Below are 23,881 nucleotides of genomic sequence, written 5' to 3'. Positions count from 1 at the left end.
AGAAATACAAAATAAGACTCAGTCCTTGTGCTTTTGGAGCCCATGGTCTGTGAGGCCTTCATGTAATAAAAGGCTGTGGAACAGTGAAATAGAAGTTGTAACAAGACTTATGGCCACACCACTCTGCCATACAGCCTGCGGTGGAGAGTGGGAGGAGAGGATTTTTGTTTTTGAAGGAGAGCTTTAAGAACTGAACTTTCTCTCAGCAAATATACTCGAGTGTGTACTATAAAATGCTGAAATAGAGCCACGCAAAAATGTCTCCTTGAGAACCGAACAAAATGTTCTCATCCCTGGAATGAGCATTTGCTTATTCTCAGGATCTTCCTTTCACATTTAGAGTGGGGTGCATGAAGACAGTGGGCCAGACTTGAAGATTCCAAGGGGGGATCCTTCTACACACTATCTGAGTCATCCACCCCAGGGAAGATTTTGAAGTTGGGGAAACTGGAGAAAGGTTTAGGTTTGGAGGCTTATGAATCACTCTGTGAGCTTTACAAGTGAAATTTCACACAAGCTATATTCCTGGCTACCTATATCCATGTCTGTGTCTATTATAGCCAGTGTGAATGCAATATAACAGCAAGATAAATAATATTAGAAAACAGAAAGCAACAAACATTGGGGCATTAGGTATATCAAGGGACAAGAAAAAATGATACGCAGTGTTGGACATGAATCTGTTTCAATTCAGTGTCCTCCTTTTCATTTGGAACTGGGGATCATGCAGATAATTAGAAAGAAATGACTGCATACTCAAGATGCTACACTGCAGGGCAGTGACTTTAAGTGTAGAATCCAGAATCTGTGTAGCTCAATCCAGGCAGCACCACAGATTCATCAAGGACGCCAGGCACAGCAATGAACTTAGTAAAGCCTTAGATTTCTCATCTGAAAAATGGGGATGTAGTTGCATTTTTACCTTAATCATGTTATTGTGAAGATTACACGATGCGCGCAAATAGTTTAATACATGTGATGATAATGAAGAGCCACCCAGGCTTTAAGAGTAGGGCCTGGTCACCAGGACCCTTTGGTTCAATGGTTTTCTAAGTTTTTAGGCTCTTGGTTTCACATGGGGCAGAGCTGGCTTCATGGATGTGTGACTCACACAGCTGAGGCTTGCTGAAAGGGGAACTCCGCACTTGGTTTAATGGTGGGCTGATGCCATCTTAACATTAATAATTTCTTAATCAGTTTTAAACAAGAGTTCTGTATCTTTATTTTGCAGTGAACCTTGCAAATTTTATAGCTGGTCCTGGGTAGGGAACAATAAAAACCCCAAGTTTGAGTCTTATCCCATATCAATTAAATTAGAACCCTCAAGGCTAGAACCAGAGTATTCTTACTTTTGAAAGCTTCATAATAAGGTAAATCTTATACATAGCAGAGTTGAGAATCAGTGCCTTGGTTTTCTGGTCGATCTGACAGTAGTCCAATGGACTTTTCTTTTTTTCCTCCCTTCAGTGGGTTATATAAGCTTGATGGGGGACATGGTTTTGGTTTTCTTGGTATGAGAATTTAAATACAAGGGCATTAACGTATATACTCAGCTTTGAAACATGTCTAGCATTAGACTGCATACTGAAATGCCCACATGACTACATGATGTTGGGCCCTAGAATCAGATCTTAGGACAGAACTCTTCTGAATCTGTAAAACAGGACTGAAAATAACACTCAACATCCTCTATTTGTTGTGAGAACTAAATGAGGTGATACATATCAAGTGTGTTACAAAAGCCTGACAGATAGTAAGTGTTCAATAAATGAGAACTATTATGAATCATCTGATTGCTGCAAGTTGTTTTTGATTTGATGGGGATCCCTCGATGACATAAACATCCCTCATCACAAGGAACATCAGGGTATTTTTTCCAAAGGACATATTTAACTATTTTTCAGAGTGCAGAGTATAAAGAAGGCACTTAGAGGAGGAAGAGGAAGAGGGGTAGAAGCCTCCCTCACCACAGCACAAGACCAAGTTGTAAATAGTTCACTTTCCCTGCCAAGCTAGGATGAAGAAAAAATAGATGTTGTCTTTAGGCATAAATAAGCCATAAACCCTCAGCCTTAATTTGCAGTCTGAAATTTTAATTCCCTATTTCCTCTATTTGAGAAAACAGTGGCATTTTGCTACTATTACAGGGAGAAAAAAAGTTATAACTTTTAGTGGAGAATTACAAAGAACTGTGTAAACACTAATTTAATTGGAATTCATCAAGAAAGTCCAAAGCCAGAAATTATCTTCTTGACACCTGTTTGACGTGTTTACCTGGCATGGTGGTTCTGTCTGACAGCACTTTGGGACAACTTGGCAAACTTACATAAATTCATACCGGGGATCTAGACCTACCCATAACCAATTATTTCAATTTTTGAAGATGAGTTCTGGGACATCAATAGTGGAAAAATATTCCCCCACACTGTTGATTCTAATATGTAGCAAGATAGGAAAGATAGAAATGAGAAGAGCCCTTGTGGAACCCTCAAAGACAAAAGCTCCAAAACTAACTCCAAGCCAAACAAAACCGATGACAACCAAACAAATAAACGCGATACAAAGACAGTCTACTTGACATTCTGGATGAACTGTGTCTCCAAACAAACAACAATGGTTATATTCAGTTTTTTAAAAAAGCTATAACAAAACGTAATTCTAATCTCCTTGCCTTGAGTAAATCCTTTTTTGGTTGAACAACTTCAAGGATCCAAGCGCTGGCCCTGTGGGTATCCTGGCTGCAGAGCAAAATCCAAGTCTTGGGTAGGGCTTTTCTGCAGCTGACCCTGACTTTTAAGCTTTCTTCTTATCTCAGCTGTTTGGAGTCCCCTTCGCACCTCAGCTACACCTGAGCTCCCTTGAGTTCCCTTTATTCTGAAACCAGATTTAAAGGTAGGTAATTAGTACAGCTAGGTGAATCGGGTCTGATATGGAGTCTAAAAAGGAAAATGGAGTTCATAAAGAAAATGAACCGAGAAATCAGAACTACACTTGGGAGATTGAAATGTTAATGTCCCCAAGGCACCAGGGCCCTTTCTAAAGAACTGTTAATGAAGCAGCTCTCAGCAAATAGGGAGGTGCTAATCAAATCACCCCAGGACCTTCCTTCCCGCCCCTTGGCTCACCTGTCTTCTACCTTTTGGCCTTCCCACCTGCATCCCCTTCACTTGCAAGATAGAGGGAGATAAGCAAGATGAAGGACAGGAATGTAGGAGAACAAAGGAAGACCTTAGCTATGAAAGGGATAAGACCTCCCCATCCCATGGATTCTGCCTTTCTGGTCCCCTTCTTCCTGGGGGAATTCTTTGCTGCTGTCCTTTCACTTTCCACTCTACACTTGCCTCTGTGTGCTTCTCTGGTGTACTTCAGCATCCGGGAAGCAAGGCGGTATCAATTCCCCTGCAAAGCGTTGGGGAATTGTTGTCACAGCAACACAGCCCACCTGTACCTCTGCTCCTTGATACCACCAGGTTACTGAGGGATGCTAGCCCTCCCCCAGACATGTGTCTGGCATCTATTTCTAAGACTTCTGCCCTGAATCCCTGCCTGCAAAGTGCTTCCTGCAGTATGTGGAGGGGATTGCAAAGGACACCTTAACCCTAATACCTGAGGGCCTACCTGAGTCTTCAACCTGCTTATTTCCTCTGGGGACCCATCCTGGCCTCTGTGTGACTCTGAAACAAAGAGTCTCCTATTACAAAGGCAGCTCTTTTAGGATGACTCTATATAGGGAGTGACCCTATAAGAGAAGTGAGAAAAGGACAGAGGTAAAACATAATTTAATCATCTAATAACCAGCGAGAGGGGGCTGCCCATTGTAAACACCTGGATGAACTCTGGACCACTTCTCCACCCAGAAGCTAGTGATCTTTCTTTAAGTAAGTCAGATCAAGTCACTCCCCCTCTTAGAAGTTTCCAGTGGACTCACTCCACAGTCCTCACCATGGCCCAGAAGACTCAATGGGGTCTGCATGCCTGCTTATCTCATCTCCTCACTTTCAGTTTCTGCCACTCATGAGCTTCAACTGCATCAACCTTTTGGCTATTCCTGGGACATACTAGGCACCCCAGGGTCTTTGTACTTGCCTTTCCTCAGCTCTGCAAAGGAATCCCCTAGAACCCAGCATGACTTTTCTCCCTTCCTTAAGAGAGAGACAAGGTGAGCCTCCCTTATTTATTATTTTTCCTTTTTGTTTTGAAGAAATGATAGGTTCCCAAGAAATTGTCATGGTGGTGCAATGAGGTCCTGTTTAACCTTCATCCACTTTCTCCCAATTGACACTCCTTATTTAAAACACTCCCAGTACCCACCTCTCCCACTCTCTCTTCCTTTGCCCTGCTTTGTACTTCTTCATGGTATTCACATCCATCTGTCATATCCTATAGTTCTTGGTTTATTGTCTCATTTCTCCAACTAGAATGAAAATTCCATTAACGTGAGACTTTATTTGGTCCATGGCTGTGTTTTCAGTGCCTAGATTGGGGATTATTAAATCTAAATTGGTTCCAAGTAAAGTTCTAGGCCATATGTTGGAAGTTCATTGAAAAGACATCCCTTGGCAGAGGTCTTCCTGCAGAGCACTGAGAGCAGATGTCTAGCATTTCCACTTGAATGTCTCAGTATGTTACCAGATAAGCCACAGCAGGGCAGGGACTCTTTGTTTTCCCCATGAATTTCTCCCCAGCACCTGAAGCAGCACAGAGTTATCACCTGTGCTCAATATGTGTTTGTTCAATGAATATGTAGAATTGAACCCTTCCCATCCTTCAATTCAAACATAAACCTGGAAGACAACATTAAATTCTCTCTTTTCTTTATGCTTTACATCAAATTACATATCAGTTTTTATGGATTGTACTGTATTTATATCTATGCAATTTGTCTAGTCTTATGGCCACATTTTAGACTTTGAATATCTCCCACTTGATTGTTATTACAAACCTGATCTCCCTGGGTTTAGCTTCCTTCTAATTTATTCTTTTAGTCTTTAGCTAGAGTATAGACTTTTCTTCTAACCAGATTTAATGGTGTCTTTTTTTTTTTAACTTGTTAAACACTTTCTATTGTGCTCAGGGTAAAGTTCAAACTTCTTAATATGATTGATATGCTTTGAATAATTGGATCCTGCTTCAGTCTCTCCTTTCAATCTCAAATCCAGTCATACTGGCGTGGGAACTTGTCTTAGTTCTGGAACTTTGCACACATTTGACAGGAGGTTTTGCTGCTGCCAGAGGAAGCTTTTTCCTTCTCCCCACCCATGCAGCTACTCTAACACTTTCCCTCATCCCCCTTCAGTATTGGGCTATGTGCCTTGTGGAAGCACCTTCCCCAAACACACCCTGTATCTCTGCAATGGTCAAGGCCGCACCTGACTTGTTCAGCACTGTATCACTAGCATGGAACACAACCCCTGGTACATAGGAGGGATTTAGCAAATGTCTCTTTATCGACTCTTCAGGTATAATGCATAGAGAGCATAGTGCCAAGGAGAGTATGCTGTGTTGTTTTGTAAGGGTAAAAGAAATTGAAGTTAAAGCGTAAAAGTTAAAGGGTAAAAGACCGGGTGTTGTAAAAGTTTCTAAGCTGCAAGGTCTGAGTTAGCTGTTAAGACAATGCTTAGAACCGCCCAGTAAACATTTCCCCTGATTGTCTGGTTGTTTAATAACTGAAGGGGTCTGTGTGGTTGCACGCAGGCATTGCAGGGCCTGGACCAATCAGTTTAAATGTAACCCCCTCCTTAGGAATGACCTATCACTCCAGCCTGACCTGTTCCCGCCAATGAATGAACTAATCAGGTTTAGGAGTTGTTGTTCAATTTTCCCGCGCCTAATGATGATTTGTTCTGATGTATACAAAGCCCTCCGCCCTCCCCAAAAAGTGTACTTAAGCAGTGCTCAGCCCCTGCTCGGGGCTCTGGGCTGCTTTCCCTTCTTGAGTGGGCACGGAGCCCCAGCATGCTGGTTCAATAAATCCCCCCTTCTGCCAATTGCATGAGTGGTCACTTGGTGGTCTCTTTCTCCGACATTTCGCGGGATCCTTACAGTTTAAGTTCAAATCTGTATTTAGAATATATCCTAAAATTTCACACAAGTATTAGTTTTTTTTTTTTTTTTTTTTTTAACATAGAAATGTATTCCTAGGGCCCGAGTGTATGCTTAGCATGTTGCAAATACTTAGAAAATGTGAAATGCATGTTGCATATATTATCACTGCAATCTTTTTAAAAATATTCTTGCTCAGTTCTGGTACAAAGTCAAGATAATGACAAGAATGAAAACTTAGGCAAAGGAGAAAAAATTTAAATCATTATATTTGTAGTAATGTAGACACCTTCTGATTATAGTAGAAATAACCAAAAAATTTTCTGTTTTACAAAATTTTCTAAGACATTTTAGTTATTTTTAAGGGACACATAATATGAATTTGAATTAGATACGAACAAGGTGACACCCTCACAACACTTACTTGTAGAATCTTAGGAAGGCAATATGGTATAGAGGCTAGGGCAGACTTGGAATTCCACATTGGTTTGGTCACTCACTAGATGTTCAAACCAGTCAAATTATATTCCTGGAAGTCTTCATTTATAAAATTGTAACATAAGAATATTACCACCTAAATTTTAAAGGATGTATTAAATGAGCTAAATGCTACATATAGCTCTTGGTATTGAAAAACCAGCCTCTACCTCAAGAGCAAAGCCTGTCCAAGGATGGGACATCACCTTTGTCCTTGGAAAGACCCACAGAGCACTCCTAGGCACATTCCCACCCTGCTAAGTTGTTTATGTACAAATAACAGGAGAGATCTGCTGCTCCAGGTGTCCCTGACTCAGTAAGGCTAGGTGGGGATCCATAGCAACCCCCTAGCAGCCACCAATCAGCATGAGACAGGGAAATTACCTGGGATGCCAGATGACCCTCACAGTAGTTTATGGTGGTTGATAACGTGTTGGGAAACCATGTAGTTCAGCATGAACACCCCTCTTGGCTTAAACCAATCAGTTCAAATGAATCCCCCCCTTGTAGTAACCAATCACCCCTACCCAACTTGTTCCCGCCAGTGAATGTGCTAACCACGTTTTAGAGTTGTTATTTGATTTTCCTGTGGTGTGTGATGATTTGCTAAGAGATTCTATGATGTGTGTGAAGTCCCTGCCTTCTCCAAAGAATGTATAAAACTGCTGCAAACCCTGGGCTCGGGGCCTCTCAGTGTCACCATTTGCTGTGTGTGCGCGTGGAGGACCGAGCTAGCTCGCAATAAACACCTCTTTGCTGTTTACATCGATCTTGGTCTCTGGTGGTCTTTTGGGGGTCCCGAATTCGAGCATAACAATATACCCAACACATAGTATTTTGGAAATAGTGCCTGATACTATTTTCATTATTATTTAAAGGTTGTCCAGTCCCCCTTCCTATAACTATTTCTGTTGAACAACAGTTCAACCTTTGTTTTGATGCCTCACTGAAGCTACCTGGTGATCCATTCACTGACGCTGCCTTAGTACCACCACCATGCAGCATGTCTCAGATTTTAAGAAAGCAAATATAAACTAGACTATAATATTTATAACCAAGGGAACTCCTGTTGCAAAAAATAACAAGGATTATGCATTCCAGGGAAACTATGTGGAGATGTCTACAATGGAAATAGCCTTTAATGTTTCAATATTGGGAAGTTTATGGTGTGGTTTTCCCTGTTTCAATTGAAGTCACAGATCAAGAATTGTCTTGGGGTGGAGTGATGATCAGAGAGCAATTTTATGAACACTACCTCATAAGACGAATGTTAACAAATGTCAAGTGGATATATTGTGCATGGTTGATGACCATTCTGACATAGGCATATGTCCAAACACATTAACTTGTATACATCAACTATGTGCAATTTTTTATATCAAATTTACCTCAATAGAGATGTTATAAAACAGAATTCTTACTGAATTAAAAAATATGCTGGATTTTCTGAAGCTCAGCAGGAGAAAGCAAAGTTTCAAGTAACGAGTCATATAGAAGGAACATCTGTTGCATCTAGGAATGAGCTGTTGGGACCAAAACCATTTTTTGGAAAATAGAGAAGCTAAACCTATGTCACAGATAGTTTCACAAATAGTTTCCAAGAATAAAGGAAAAGAGAGAGAGAGAGAGAGAGAGAGAGAGAGAGAAAGAGAGAGAATTGGATTCTGCTCTTATGGCTACCAAACCAATGTTCTGTGGCATCATGCCAACCTTATTGTTTTTGTTCTATAATAAGCTCTGATCTTTAAAGTTCTCTTGAGAGAATCAATCAGAATGGAATTTCAAATGTTATTCTCATTTGATTACATGATTCACAAAACTCTGTTCTCTAAGCTCAGCATGCACATGTATTTCTTGTTCTGAACTGTAGTTACACTGAAAACTAGAAGACCTCTGAGAGTGACTCTCAGTGGTATTATTATGTGACAGAAAGGTAGCACACTTGCAGTCAGGACTGATTTGAATCCTGGCTTTGCCACTGATAAGCTGTGGACGTTTAGATAATTTCAATGAATTATTTCACTCAGTGGAATGGATTTGCCTCATATGTCACTTGGGAACTATATGTACCATGTATAATTGTAAAGAATAAATGATAGACTCATTACAGAGTATTCTAAATGCTTTCCCTTCTATCTTCACCAAACAACTTGCCAACGCTAATGAAATCTCTAGGTAAATGCCCTGGAAGGCAGGACAGAGAGTGTTATTGGTAGAAATGCATTTTGTAGTGGATCTTTCATCCTGTGGGTGACCAGCATCAAAGTCTGCTAATGAGTGAGATTTCAGAAGGGATCTAGTATACTCGATGATCAGTGTAAAAAAAAAAACCCTAACTTACCTTTTATGGGCGTTGGATTATTCTTAATAAACAGCTAAAATATTTAAGCATGAATATTAGTTATTTGTTGACTGACATCTATGAACCAGGCACTTTTCAGATAATATTTTATTTAAATTCAGTACAACTGGACTTAATGGCATTTTTATCACTTTTGATATGTAGACGGAAGTCTTGAGTTGCAGAGTTGGATGCACTGACAAAAAGTGGCAGAGTCAGGGTTTAAATCTGGCCTGCCTTCTAAAATTGGGCACTTTATCCTTCACTCTGGTTCCCTAAATCATGCCTTTCTTTACATGTGTTAGCATTATTTAGCACTTTCTAATCAGTATGGTCCTATTACAATTTTAAGGATTTGATCCTTCTTAAGACCCTTGTATTGTCTTTTATTACTTACAAAATACATTACATAGCTATAGTTTTTTGTTTGTCAATCACACCTCAAAGAAGGCTTAAAAATCAAATAAATGCATAAATTTTAAAAAATTTGATTATAACTTGATGTCTAAGTAATCCAAACCCATATTTTAAGAATCGATTCCTCTCTTTTCTTCCTTTCTTCTTATTCCCTTCTTTCCTGTCTCTCTCCTTCCTTTTTCTTCTCCCTTTGGTCATTTCAGTCCATTAAATATTATATATGTGTGTACAAAGATGTATGCACAGAAATGTGGTAAAGAACTCCAGATACATGTGCTTACAGTGTTAAAGTACACCATATCAGGGAAAGGCACTTTCTAAACAATGGAAAGTTTGTACAGAATGAATGAAAGATAAAGGGTGGAGTTCAGGGTTTGGTTTATTGGAAGGAAAAATAGGTGATTCTGTTATACATAGGACATTGGAGAGACTCTTTTACTGTGTTCACATTCCAAATGCCCACATTAGAGTTTTACCCCACTGTATTAAAGTGCTGCTGTATCCTGGAATACTTTTGGAAGATGAGTTGGAGTTTTTGGTACTGGGCATAACCCCACTAGACCCATTTGAAACCAGATGGAATCTAGGACATTATTTTTTTGCTCCTGCTATGTAGAAAGTACTGAAAATTGAATAGTAATAGACTGGATTCTTACCTTCTTGGAGCTTATAGTCCAGTTGAAATGCACTTTTTTATTATCCAGAGGGAAGAACAAGGGTAAAACTTGTGAGCTATCCTAGATAGGTGTCCAAGTTGGAGGTCTCTCAGAATACCTGGAAAAAGGGAAGGAACTGCAAGTGGGGATACTTGGGAAGGTAGCAACCAAGGTGATGTCAAGACGAACGTGGCTTCCTGCCTAGTGTTCCTGTTGCTCTGGTCATGCAACCTTCAGACTGCAAAATAGTGGTATGCATTTCTGAACAACTGTGGCACATTGATCAATTCCTCCATGTCCTCTTTGTATTTGAGGCATGTCTGGCCAGGTCCCTGGTCCAAAGCCCTTCTAATTTAAGATACATACCCTTCAAGCGAAAAAGTGATATCCAATAAGTTAACTGGCAACTCTCTACCTCCCTTTCTTCTGTAGAAGCAGATTTTATCTAATTTTCTTCTGTTTGGAAACATTCCCTAGATATTGAAGTAGCACCTTTAGGATTTATTTATGACATACCAGTGAACAGTTAGAAATACGCTAAACTTAGATTTCTAGAAAGATGGAGACAATTACAGAAAGGAAAATAATTAAAGGTCAACATATGCACAAAATAATTGCAATGAAGTGAAATAAAATGGTTTCAGTGAAAATGGATTTCCATGGATACATATGCTTTGGTTCTGTGCCAAGTGCTTTAGAAACTAACAACCCTTTTTGTGGGGTGGCAAATAATTAAGGAAACTGATATGAAAATTCTATGAAATTATATTTAAAAGAATTTTTTTCTTGCCTTTATTGTTGGGAATTTCTGAATAGAATAATTTACTTGGCTTATTGGTCTCAAGGCTTCTGAAACTTCATTTGTATTTGGTTAGAAAATTCTTAGTCATGTAAATATCACCTGAAAGACTAATTTAATGAGGTTAGGAAGAATAAATCATGGCATTTGAGCTTCTTTATGCTGCTGCTGATATCCTAAATGTATACACTGAAGAACAGGTATATCATAAAAGCATACACCTAAACAATTAAGCTAAAGAATATACTGCATGTATATTTCAGATGCATGTGAAAAATAATGGTCTACTTTGTAGTATCAACTTATCTTAAAAATTATGGAGGTTATATATGCTACCACGTATGAGTAAAACTCTCAAATTACATATATACAGATCATAGTTAGCTGTCCTGTATTTTCCAAAATGGTTGACATTCTCATATTTTCTGCTACCATATCAGACACCATGTTCATGCTATGACACGTTTCAGATTTTGGTCTAAGAAATAGTATTGAAGTACGGTAAGCCCTCCCTAACCACAGGCCCCACAATTGTGGATTCAACCAACTGCAGATGAAAAAGTTTCTGAAAAACTATTGCATCTTTTGTTAGTTAGCTTTTTGTCACTGTGACCAAAATAAGAACGACTTAAAGAAGGAAAAGTTTATTTTGAGCTCCTGGTTTCAGAGGTTTAGTTTATGTTTGGCGGATTGCATTGCTCCTGGCCCAAGGTGAGGCAGAACATCATGGTAGAAGGAAGTGTGGAGGGAAGCTACTCATCTCATGGCTGCCAGGATGGGGGTGGGGAGGGGGGGGATGAAGAATTAAAGCCACTTGAAATAACTAGTATTTTTTATTTTATTTTATTTTTCTCTTTTAGCTGTGACAATACATCTTTATCATGTTTTCTCTTTTAGCTATGACAGTAATGACAGTACATATTTATCATCTGTTTATTATCTTCAATCAAAGAAGGAAAGGATCTAAAAGCTAAGATTGTAAGTAGCTTAGAACCATTGTGTAAATATATATGAATGTGTGGATAATGTAAAAACATTCTATTCTTATATTGTCTTATAAAAAATATCTATTATAGAGAGGGGGCTGCAGGGAATATGAACCCTTCCACGGCACTTCTCCAGTGACCCTCCTCCTCCATCCACACCCCTCCTGCATACAGTTACCACCCAGCCTATCCATTCAAACTAGGATGCACTGATAGGTCCTGGCTCTCATAATCCAATCATTTCACCTCTAAACATTTCTGCATTAACATGGGAAGTTCTGAGGGACACCTTGTATCCAAACCATAAAACATCTGTACTGAACATGTACAGGCTTTTTTTCTTGTCTTTATTCCTTAAACATTATATAGTATAATGATTTACATTGTATTTGACAAAGAATCTAGAGATGATCTAAAGTAAAGGGAAGAATACGCATGGGTTATATGTAAACACTGTACTATTTTATATAAGGGATCTGTGCATATGTGGGTTTTTGTATCCTCTGGGAAATCCTTGAACTAATCCTCCATGGATATAGAGTGATGTGTGTACTTAGAGATAAAACAACAAAGAAAACAAACATATAAGAGGCCCAAGAAAATCTAGCCATTTCCTCTTTATAAGAGACCCACATAAACGAAAGAAAAATCAGAATACAAAGGCTGGATATAATAAGATGAAAAATGTATACTTGAAAATATGAGCAAAATAAAGAAAAGTGTGGCAAAATTAATAAAGTACATTTTCATCTTTCCAGATGAAAGTATTAATGAGACAAAGAGATACATGTATATTCTAAATAATAAGAAATTTATAACATTGCATACATCAAACAAAAGGATATAGCTGGTATATATCTAAATGCTAAATATAAAAATAAGTAAGGCAAAAATATTAGAAATGCAAGAGAAATGATAGAACTACAATTATTGTAGAAAAATATAACACATCTTTTTCAAATAATTGAAAAGAATAGAAAAGGATAGAGTGGATTATATACTAATAGATTTCTATAATAAACTTACAGAGATCTTTATTTCCAGGAACAGAAATTGTACACCAATTTTTCATATCTATGGATATGGAAAGCCTGAGAAAAAGTTCTACATATTAATACAATAACTAAATAAAACATATTTCAAAAATGGGTCATCATGCAAATTAAAAAAGAAGTTTCTAACAGACAATATAATCACTTGGAAATCTAATCCTCTCTAAAAAATTTTAGGTTGAAAAGGAAAGAAAAATTAAAATTCACATTATAATAAAACACAAATGAGAAGATGACTAGAGAATAAACCAGATGCCCAATCCAGATAAGAACAGCACACAGACACAGATGCATACTCATCCAAGGACTGCTCGGTACTAACATGGAAGACAACTCTGTTAATCTGAAGATGGTAAGAAAAATAGATTTAAAAGCCAAATACAATGGTATTAATGATAACAACATACCAATTGGTATATATTGTACATTTTGTACATATTGGAAATCATCAATTTATGAAATTAGTGATTTATGAAGTCAGCAAAAAAAATTCCATTTGCAGTACCAATAAAAATGTATAAATTCTTAGAAAATGTCTAATATTATGTTAAATTCTTTTTGTATATAATAAGTAGTCTAGAGATGATTTAAAGTATAGGGGAGAATGTAAATAGGTTACATGTCAGTACTATACAATTTTATATAAGAAAAATAAATTTCATGGCTCAAGTTTGTTTTCTTTCTTAAACAAAACAGAACAAAACTTTATTTTACTTATTTATTTTACATGGTCCTGAGGATTGAATCCAGGGCCTTGCACGTGCAAGGCTAGCACTCTACCACTGAGCTATAACCCCAACCCCTCCAGTTTGTTTTCTTAATGAATGTTGTGCTAAGCATGTAATTCTGGAGATTGAACCTAGGGCCTTGTACATGCTAAGACAGTGCTATTAGGAAGAGGAATTCGCTCTTCTCCCTTTCCATCACCTTCTCCCTCTCCTACCTTGTTCCTCTACTTGTATTATATTTAATTCCAGAAATTGCTTTCTCATGGTCTTTGTCCATTTTTTTTAATTGCTTGAGTTTCTTGCTCTTTATAAGTGCTCTTTGTATATTCATCCTTAGTATATTTGTAGAAAGTGTTTTCTCTCATCTGATCACTTGTTTTTAATGTGCTTTTTGATATTTTTTATCGTACAAAAACTTCTAATTCTCCAGTTATAAGACTTCTTAACATTTTCTTTTAAATTTTCTATGTTTTATACCTTATTGGGCAAAGTCTTGCCCATGTCAAGGCAGTGAACATATTCCCCTGTTTTACTCTAATGCTATTTTTAAAAAAATTTGTTTTTGACATATCTAGAATATGATAAAAAATGATATCAATAATAATTTTTCAAATAGAAATTCAATTGCAACACATTAACTAAATAATTTGTTACTTCTTCAATGACCAGTGGGACTCATTTAGCATATGCATTATTCATCTCCCTTCTAGGTAGGGTCCTCTCACATCAGCTTTCAGAAAATTAGGCAACTCTTCTCCCAGAATAGTTTGGGGAGAAGTCATCTGGGCTAACACCCTAATATTTAAAATATGTGTGTGCATCCACACACCCTGCACATATATGCATACACACATATGCTGGGTTCTGGATTGCCTATCTGTGAATGCATCTCTTTAGCTCTTTCTTGCTATAATATCACTTTAATTACCCAAGTTTTATGACCTATGAAATTTGACAGTACTATTTCCTTCTCATTTTTTTTTTTACCAAATTTCCTATGCATGTTTTCTTACAGATAACATTTAGAATCCAGATATCAAATTCCATGAAAACTCCTACTGTGATTTTAATTGAGAGCAAATCAAATTACAAATTACGTTGGAAGCTTTTACAACACTGAATCTATCTGTACAGAAATATAATGAGCTTTTTCTTTATTCATATCTCCCTTTTTGGCTTTCAATGATTATTATAGTTTTCTTCATATAAAATTTGAGGGCTAAGAGAGCACATGTATAAGGCCTTAGGTTTAATCCCCAGAATTACATGTTTAGTACAACATTCATTAAGAAACCATGTCTCAAGCTATGCAATTTATTCTTTCTTTCACTAAAGGTATAGAAAAGACTATAAATACCTAATGCTTTTTTTCTAATAAAGATTACCTTTAGGCGATGGATTAAAATGAAGGAAGGTTAAGCAGTACTTACATTTTTCCATTCTATTTCATTCTGCCATTTCATTTGTGTTTTAATAAGATTTATCCCTTAGTTAACTTTTAAAAATAAAAATAGTATTAGAAAAAGAATTTTAAAGCTATTTAAAATTTAGGATTATTTTAATCTTAAAATTTACTTTGGGATAAGAGTTAGAGGATTTAAGAATCAGATCAAGTCATACTAAATCCAAATATATCAATATAAAATGAATTTTTCATTAGTGATCTTTGAAGCCAAATACTCGAGTCATTATATGCATGAGAAGTCTGTTGGCTTTTTGGGGTATTATTTGTCATTCATTCTAGCTTGCTCTAAATATTTATTCACTAACTTGTCTGCCTCATTCTGTGTAGTATTACGGACAGAAGTAATTCAGCATTCATTTTGTCCCATGTGACAAGTGCTCCATGAGAGAATTCAGTAGCCAGAGCTGAGGTACCTCAAAACTCACTACAGTTTGTGGCCCAGGAATACATTAGAGGAAAAGAAAGAAGGGTTAAACTCTATGCAATTTTTCAGAGAATGAACAATCTGGCATTTTAAATGATGTCTTATTATTATGAGTGGCCAAAATATGGGGAATTCAGGAAGGAGTAAAAGGTACTTAAGGAAGCATGCTTGCAGTCAAAAAAAATTGTGGACAAATTGAATGAGTAACAATTCACATAGTAATTTACCTCTCTTTAGACAAGAGAAAAGAGGTACAAACAGAAAGAAGGCTAATACTGCCAGCCCTGAAAAATTAGTTAAGAATTTGGTTAGCTCTTCAGGGCAGACAGCATTAGCACTAGTGATGATGGGGTGGGCAGCTATCAACTGCTATTATGGGAGGAGGATCAAATCTGCCTGCCCCTGGAGGTTACTTCTTCTACCCCTTCTAAAAGTCACTTGGAGTCACTTGTATTGTCTTAATCTCCTGGTGGACCTGGCAAATAAATTAATGACTCATTGAATAGTATGGCACCTTAATCTTCCGTATAAAATGGCATTTAAAACTTGCAGAAAAATTCCAAAAAGAGGAAAGGAACTCCTGTGTACTCATATTCAAGTGTGTGTGTGTGTGTGTGTGTGTGTATAAGTTGGAGGTGTCATGCCCCTTTATCCCTAATACAGTAGTCTCACCTTATCTGTATGGTATGTTCCAAGACCCTCAGTGGATGCCTGAATCCAGGAATAGTACCAAATTCTATAAATACTCTTTGATTTTTCCTCTACATACAAGCCTATGATAAAGTTTAATTCATAAATTAGACACAGTGGGACATTAAAAACAATAGCTAATAATAAAATAGAACAATTATAACAATAAACCATAATGAAGATTATTTAAAACCTACAAATTATTTATTTCTGGAATCTTCCATTCAATATTTTTGGACTGCAGCTGACCATGGGTGACTGAAATCATGGAAAGCAAAACCAAAGTTAAAAGTGGGACTATTGTGCTTTATTGTGCATTTTCTAAGAAAGGAGATGTTGTTTTAAATACAAAATTTTTGCCAGGCACAGTGATGCACACCTGTAATCCCAGCAGGGCTTGGGAAGCCGAGGCAGGAGGATCACAAGTTCAAAACCAGTCTCAGCAACTTAGTGAGACCATGTCTCAAAATAAAAAGATAAAAATGAGCTGGGTATGTAGCTCAGTGGTTAAGTGTCCCTGGGTTCAATCCCTAATGCCAAAAAAAAAAAAAAAAAGAAAAATCAAAATTAGAAAACTTAACATTGATACAGTGCTATTTTTGAGTTCAGAGTCTATATTCACATTTCCTTAATTGGCTTCAAATTTTCTTTTACTTCTATTTTCTACTACATCAAGTATTCAATCAAATATTATCTTTATCTATTCTAACTTTCTTAATAATTAATCAACTATTCAAAAAATATGGCAGCCCTTGTCTCTGTTGAGTATTGGTACAAGGTACCGCTAGACATGAGTGTAAACTAGTGTCCACATCTCTCTTACAGGAGGTGGAGGGAGGCTGGGGCTGGTCCCTTCTTAGGAGCCAGTGTTAGGATTCAGAGGATCAGAATGAGTGGATCCAGGGCAGGGGCTCTACCTGCCATAGCCTGGACAGCATCTTCTTGTGAAGGTGGCATAGTAAATTTGTACCCACAATCTAGAGATAAAGGGAAATTGACATATTAAGTGGTGGAATAAGATTCAAACCCATGTCTTTAAAATGTCAGTCCTGTTATTTATTGATGTGTACATTACATATCTATTCCTTCCTTTTTGTTCTTTTCCTGAAACCATCTTAAAATTTTTCTGCCCATTAACACTGTTATTTTCATAATTTTAAATATTTTGTATTTTTGACCATAAAAGCCCCTTATCCTGAAAATACATTTTTGTATATTTATTTTTTAGTTGTAGTTGGACACAATACCTTTATTTTATTCATTTGTTTTTATTTGGTGCTGAGGATCAAACCCAGAGCCTCACATGTGCTAGACAAGTGCTCTGCTGCTGAGGCACAAACCTAGCAGCCTCCTGAAAATACATTTTTTAGCTCATTTCTCTCTTGACATTTTACTATTTTAAAGGTGTTTCTTGAACATTGCTTCCTCTGTAAAGGCTGTTCTGACATCTTCAGAAAGAATTTACCATTAATTCTGTATATTTCCAAAGCACTTTGCGGAACTCTGTGTCAAAGATGTATTTCATTATAAGAACTTACATAAGAATTCACATTGACCTAGTACAGTTTCTGGCACATTGTAGGTGCTTTAAAATACTTAGTGAATGAGCTTTCATATTCATACATTTACTGACTTCAATTGCTATAGATTTATGAATTGAAGAATGCATAATCTATGCTAACTCTCCAAACACAAAACTCAGAGGCAGCTGACATCTGAAGGATTTATAAACTCAGATCATTGCCTTAGATCAGAAAAGGCTGATTGAAAAAAAAAAAAACACACAAAAAAACAAAAAAACTGGCCTTTGGAGTCCAGCAGGCTATGCTTTAATCAGATGACATCAATTCTTCCATTTGATGAAATGGATTTTAGCTTAAACAATCATTTATTCAATTCTCTGAAGAAAAGAGCTTAGATTTAGATATAGGCTGACTATTCAATAATTCATATTTAATTTTTTTTTTGATGCTGGAGGCTGCTAACATTGGAGGGTACCCGATGGAAACCCATGCGATGTATCCAGTGCAGAGGGGGCTCAGATTCAGATACATCCAGCTGTGTCTGAAGGGAGGAAGGGACAGTCACCAACAATTGATTTTCATGAAAGACCTAAAAGTTGTCTCCTTGTATAGAGCGCATACACAAGGAAGGACAAGCTAAGAAATAAAATATTGGCGTGAGTATAATGAGATGTTTTGAATTTAGCAGGAGTATAACTTTTGGCCCAACGTTACTGACATCAATTTAATAATTTTTGGACTGTGCATATAACCATTTTTAATGCTAGTTACATACTAATGACAAACATACATTTAGACTTTTAGAAACATTCTCTCCCAAGTTGCTCAAAATGTAGATGTGCCCCTGAAATTTTTTGCATATATATGACTACTCCCAGGTGGTTCTTGGTCTATTGCTCCTCCCTTTTCTATCCCCATTCCTCAGAAAAATAATCTACCCACATGACTACTAAACCATGACTACTAAACCAAGGACTACTAAACCTGGCCTTCATTATTTTCCCCTTCCTACCAAATCCTGGTTTTGCCCAGTTATCCTTCATAGTCTCTGAGATTAAGAGGAAACTAAACCAGTCCCCAGCACCATCGATACATAATAGCTAGCTAGCCTAAAGGAATCAGCACATGGCATTCTCTTAGCAATTATTAATGATGCAGGAGTGGACTTCTGATTTTATTTGGCTCAATCAAACTAAAATGAAAGACTATGTTCCAACCTTGGGCAGTGATTTCTCTCTCTACATGTGCACAGAGGCCATGTTGCTCCAGTTATGATTGATAATGACCATATTGAGAAGGACTCTGAGGATGAAGTCAACCACTCCAGACAGTGCACAGGAAGAGAGAAAATCCTAGGTTTTTCTGAGATTGTGGCTAGGGCCACTGCATCAAATCATCTTGTAGTTGACCATTGTACTTCTTGTTATGCAACATCATAAAGTTCCTTGTTGCTTATGCCTGGATGGATCATAGCTTGTTACTGCATTTGAAATAACAACAAGTGATGTATTAGAGGAATAGCTAATTATTAGGACTGAAAATGCAAAATTGTGTGTTGTACACTAACGTTGAAGTGAACCCAACTCAGAGACCTATATGATTGTTATAACACAAAATAATTAGACATAAGTTTCAAAAAAGGCAGACAAATGGCTCATTTGGTAGAGAGTGGTGGGAGAAGGTGATATGAAGCAAGGAAAAGAATACCTTTTTCAGAACTGTAGCTAGAAATTCTCTGCATGCTTATTTCTAAGAAATGGAGTTACACATAAGCTTGTAGTCAATGCTCAGCTCCTGGTTGGAAAGGACTATCTTTTATTAAATATTTTTAGGAAGCTAGGTCTTGTTTTGGGTGCTTTCTAATAGAGTTGGAATTAAGCAGTCTTTAAAAGCAGTAGATGCGGAACCATTTGGACTGGCTCCATTGGTATGTGTGCTAGAGCTGGTGAGTTCTAAGTTGGAGAAGATGAAATGCATGTCTTTCTTATTCTTCTTCATCCAAATTCCACACTGGGATTCCCAAGAACTATTCACTTAGCTAAGGCATATTTCCCAATGCATAGAGGCTGGTTCCAAAAAGATTTCTAAAATCAGCTACATGCAGTATTAGAAACAGTCTATCCACACAAACTCTTCAGGCTGGGTAAAAAACTTAGCTACCTTTTTGTTAAAGTAAATTTATTTCATTCCTATTTCTTGCCAATTTCTCTCCAAACCTACTTGGAGCAATTTAAGAAAACCCCATCAAATGTCTATAAATTCTCATTTCAGGCAAAAGTGTTGGGGTTGTAGTCCCTTGTCTTCTAGAAATCTTCTAGTCTCTTGGGTAACTTCTGATATAATGAACTGATCAAGTTACGAAAAGTTTTGTTCTGTACCAACCTAAAAGTGCTTACTCCCAATGTTGGAACAGCTACTCAAGTGATATTTTGCTTGATAAAGGGTTTAAAATTTACACAAAAATAAAGTCAGGGCACTAGACAGGTGCTATTTTAAAATTCTTGTGTACTATTATTACTACATGATTTTTTAATGGTACTTGTTCATTCATTCATTCCATCTATAGATATAACATAATTTACTTAATCATTCTAATGTTGAATTTTTAGATCATTTCTAATGAAATCACAGTGAACATCAGATGAATACATTTAAATGTTCCCAGTAGCATCTTAAAAAACCCAAGACTTTTCAAACTCTTAAAATGAAATTGTGGAAAATCTAGAACTATTGTAAAACAGTTTTGTGAACTGGTTTGGAATGTGTCATTACATTTACCAAAGAGATTAGGAAAGATAGATGTTAAGTGGTGAGAACATGAGATTAAGGGAATAATTTAAAAAACTGGACCCATTGTGCTGACTCCCACATACTTTTTTGGATTTACCTGCAGCCCTGCCTGGCTTAAGTTGACAGGATATGTTATATTCCTCAGCAAACAATCTGCAGGAGAAATGCGGGCACAAAATGTCAATAAGAAGAACATAAATTACCTTGAATGGGGAGATTTTTTTTGTAACACTTAAACAGATCCCAGATCCCAGAACTCAGGGAGATAAAGATAATTCCCCTTTATCATAAAATCTATAAGAAGAGGTTCCAATTAGAACTGGTCAGCATGGGCTGGGCATGGTGGTGCACGCCTACAATCCCAGCGGCTCATGAGGCTGAGGCAGGAGGATCGCGAGTTCAAAGCTAGCCTCAGCAATTCAGCAAGACCTTTAGTGAGACCCTGCCTTTAAATAAAATTTTAAGAAAAGGGCTAGTGGGCTGGGGATGTGGCTTAAGCGATAGCGTGCTCGCTTGGCATGCATGCGGCCCGGGTTCGATCCTCAGCACCACATACAAAGATGTTGTGTCTGCCGAAAAAAACTAAAAAAATAAATATTAAAAATTTCTCTCTCTCTCTCTCTCTCTCTCTCTCTCTCTCTCTCTCTTAAAGGAAAGAAAGAAAAGGGCTAGGAATGTGGCTTAGTGGTTAAATGTCCTGGGCTCAATCCCTGGTAAAACAAACAAACAAAAAACCCCAAACTAGTATGGGCCAAAGTAACCTAGAGTGGTCATGGCAGTAGGGACTTGAAAGTCTGATGTCATCCTCCTGTCAAAAGTCAAGAGGTGGACCTGGGTGGAACTCTCTGGAAACTTCTCTGGGACCCCAAATAAAACTGGAGGGCAGGAGGGACGTGATGTCCTTCTCTTACTTGAGAGTATTCCCCTTTCCTTTCCAATCCCTTCTAATAAACTTGTGCATGTTACTCTAAGCAATATGTCTGAATCTTTTCTTGATAGCAAGAACTGGGTGAAGGGAAGGATTATTATGGCTGCCTCAAATCCATGTAGCATGTTTTTGCTCTGTGACAGAAGCAGATAGCTTTTACTTTTCAGTACAAACAATACCCACGTAGTGAACACAGACTTTTCTTCCTTAACAGGTCATTTGCCCCTGGCATGTGGGATTTCATTTTGCCTCTTAGTTGAGTGTCTCCTCATCACTTTCCCAAAGGTGACCCTTAACAACTGACTCTGGACCAGTTCACTACTTCTCTGCCTTTCTCAGCCCTGCTCTCCAGTGAGGCACAAAGAGGTGCGCACAGAGGCATTTTTAAGTGTTCAGAGTAGGATAGGAGTCAAGGGCAGGGTGAAGAGTAATGCTGAGGTCAGGTGGTTAACAACTTAGGGAAACCCAATTTCATAGCATAGATCCCACATTTTCCCCAAGTGCCTATAGCTGTGATAGTCTCCTGTATTTCTGCTTTCTGACTCAGGCTAATTTTTCAGCAACTGCACCCAAGCTGCACATTTCATTCATTTTTATCTTCTGTTTGCAAGCATCCAGGTGCCTTCATTTTACTGAGATCAATTGACTTCTGACCTATTCCTCCTTCTAAATCTTCTTGTGTCTTCCAGAGACCCAGGTGCCACTCCTGCATCTAGCTGTCTTGGTAATGAGGAAGCTGTATTGTTCAGTCATTTATTCAGCCATTTGTATTCATAGAAAAGCATAAAAACAATTTTCTTAATTACAGTACTTGATGCTGCAATGTGTCTCCCAGTTTTCTGTGTGCAGTTTCGCCTGTGTAACAGGTACTCTGCATGAATTCAACACCTTTAATTGCTAGGAACTTTCTCCAATAGAGGTGATATGCAAAAAGGGAAATCAGTTTCCAGAATTCCATTTAAAGAATGCTTATTTGCCTCTGGTCTTATTGGGCTCAGGGAGTCTGACTGAGCTGCTGCTTTGTGATTTGCCTGTACAAATCAAGATTAAGCTTCTGGTTTGCACTGTTCATTTGCTAATGAAAATGCTGCTACTTTCTTTCTTTCTTTTTTTTTTTTAATTTACCTGCAGGTAAAGAGTTAGACCTCACTGTCTCTTGATACCACTGTGAAAGAAGGGGATGAATATTTTGATGATCTTCAAAATATGTGGAGAGAAATACTTCAGCCTTTCACCATAAAATTGAATTTTGTGAAATCTACGAGCTGATGATTGCAGAAAGTAGAGTGTGGACTTTGTGGCCTCCCTCTAAATGCACTGAAAAGGTTCAGCAGCTCTAGATTTGTTGGATAGAACGCTTTATAATCTCAATCTCAGTCTAAAGAATTAAAAAAAAAAAAAAACCAGCTGAAAGGCAGAATAAAAACCACTAAATACATTTGCTTTAAAGATATTAACAGGTAAATCTCCCTATTTGTTTCACAATCCTCCTCAGCTTTATCAGATGTCAGTTGATCAAGCAAAGTGGATCTTTTTCTTTGTCATCATTTATGTAACCTAGTGACAGCCAAATATGTTTCTCTGGGCTCTCCCTCTCACTCTTGCCACTGGAATGCTCAAGGCTGTTGCTGATGTAATGATGTTGTCTGAGGTTGGTGCTAGTGCTTCTTGTTTGGGTAGGGTTGCACTCACATATGAAGTAAGCTCAAACTCACATTTGAGTTTTTCTTCCTGTAATATTTGTTCTTTCAAGCCCCCCAAAGAAGGAAACCTAACACATCTACTTTGTTCCTCAACCTGTTTTCTTTTTTTTTTCATTATATATTTTTTTAATTGGTTGTTCAAAACATTACAAAGCTCATGACATATCATCTTCCATACATTTGATTCAAGTGGGTTATGAACTCTCATTTTTTACCCCAAATACAAGTTGCAGAATCACATCGGTTACACATCCACATTTTTACATAATACCATATTAATGACTGTTTTATTCTGCTACCTTTCCTATACCCTACTATCCCCCCTCCCCTTCCCTCTCATCTTCCCTCTCTACCCCATCTGCTGTTGTTTAATTCTCTCCCTTGTTTTTTTTTTCCCCCTTTCCCCTCACAAACTCTTATATGTAATTTTGTGTAACAATGAGGGTCTCCTTCCATTTCCATAGTTTCCCTTCTCTCTCCCTTTCTCTCCCCCCTTTCGTCTCTGTTTAATGTTAATCTTTTCCTCATGCTCTTCTTCCCTGTTCTGATCTTAGTTGCTCTCTTTATATCAAAGAAGACATTTGGCATTTGTTTTTTAAGGATTGGCTAGCTTCACTTAGCATAATCTGCTCTAATGCCATCCATTTCCCTGCAAAATCCATGATTTTGTCATTTTTTTAGTGCTGCGTAATACTCCATTGTGTATAAATGCCACAGTTTTTTAATCCATTCATCTATTGAAGGGCATCTGGGTTGATTCCAAAGTCTAGCTAGAAACAATAAGAGAGGTAAATAGGGAACCTACATCCTGGGAACAAATCTTTACTCCTCACACTTCAGATAGAGCCCTAATATCCAGA

The sequence above is a fragment of the Marmota marmota genome, unplaced genomic scaffold (genome assembly GCF_001458135.2).
Source record: "Marmota marmota marmota unplaced genomic scaffold, marMar, whole genome shotgun sequence".
Classification (NCBI taxonomy): domain Eukaryota; kingdom Metazoa; phylum Chordata; class Mammalia; order Rodentia; family Sciuridae; genus Marmota; species Marmota marmota.
The sequence above is the reverse complement of the archived record's forward strand: the minus strand, read 5'-3'. Positions refer to the sequence as shown.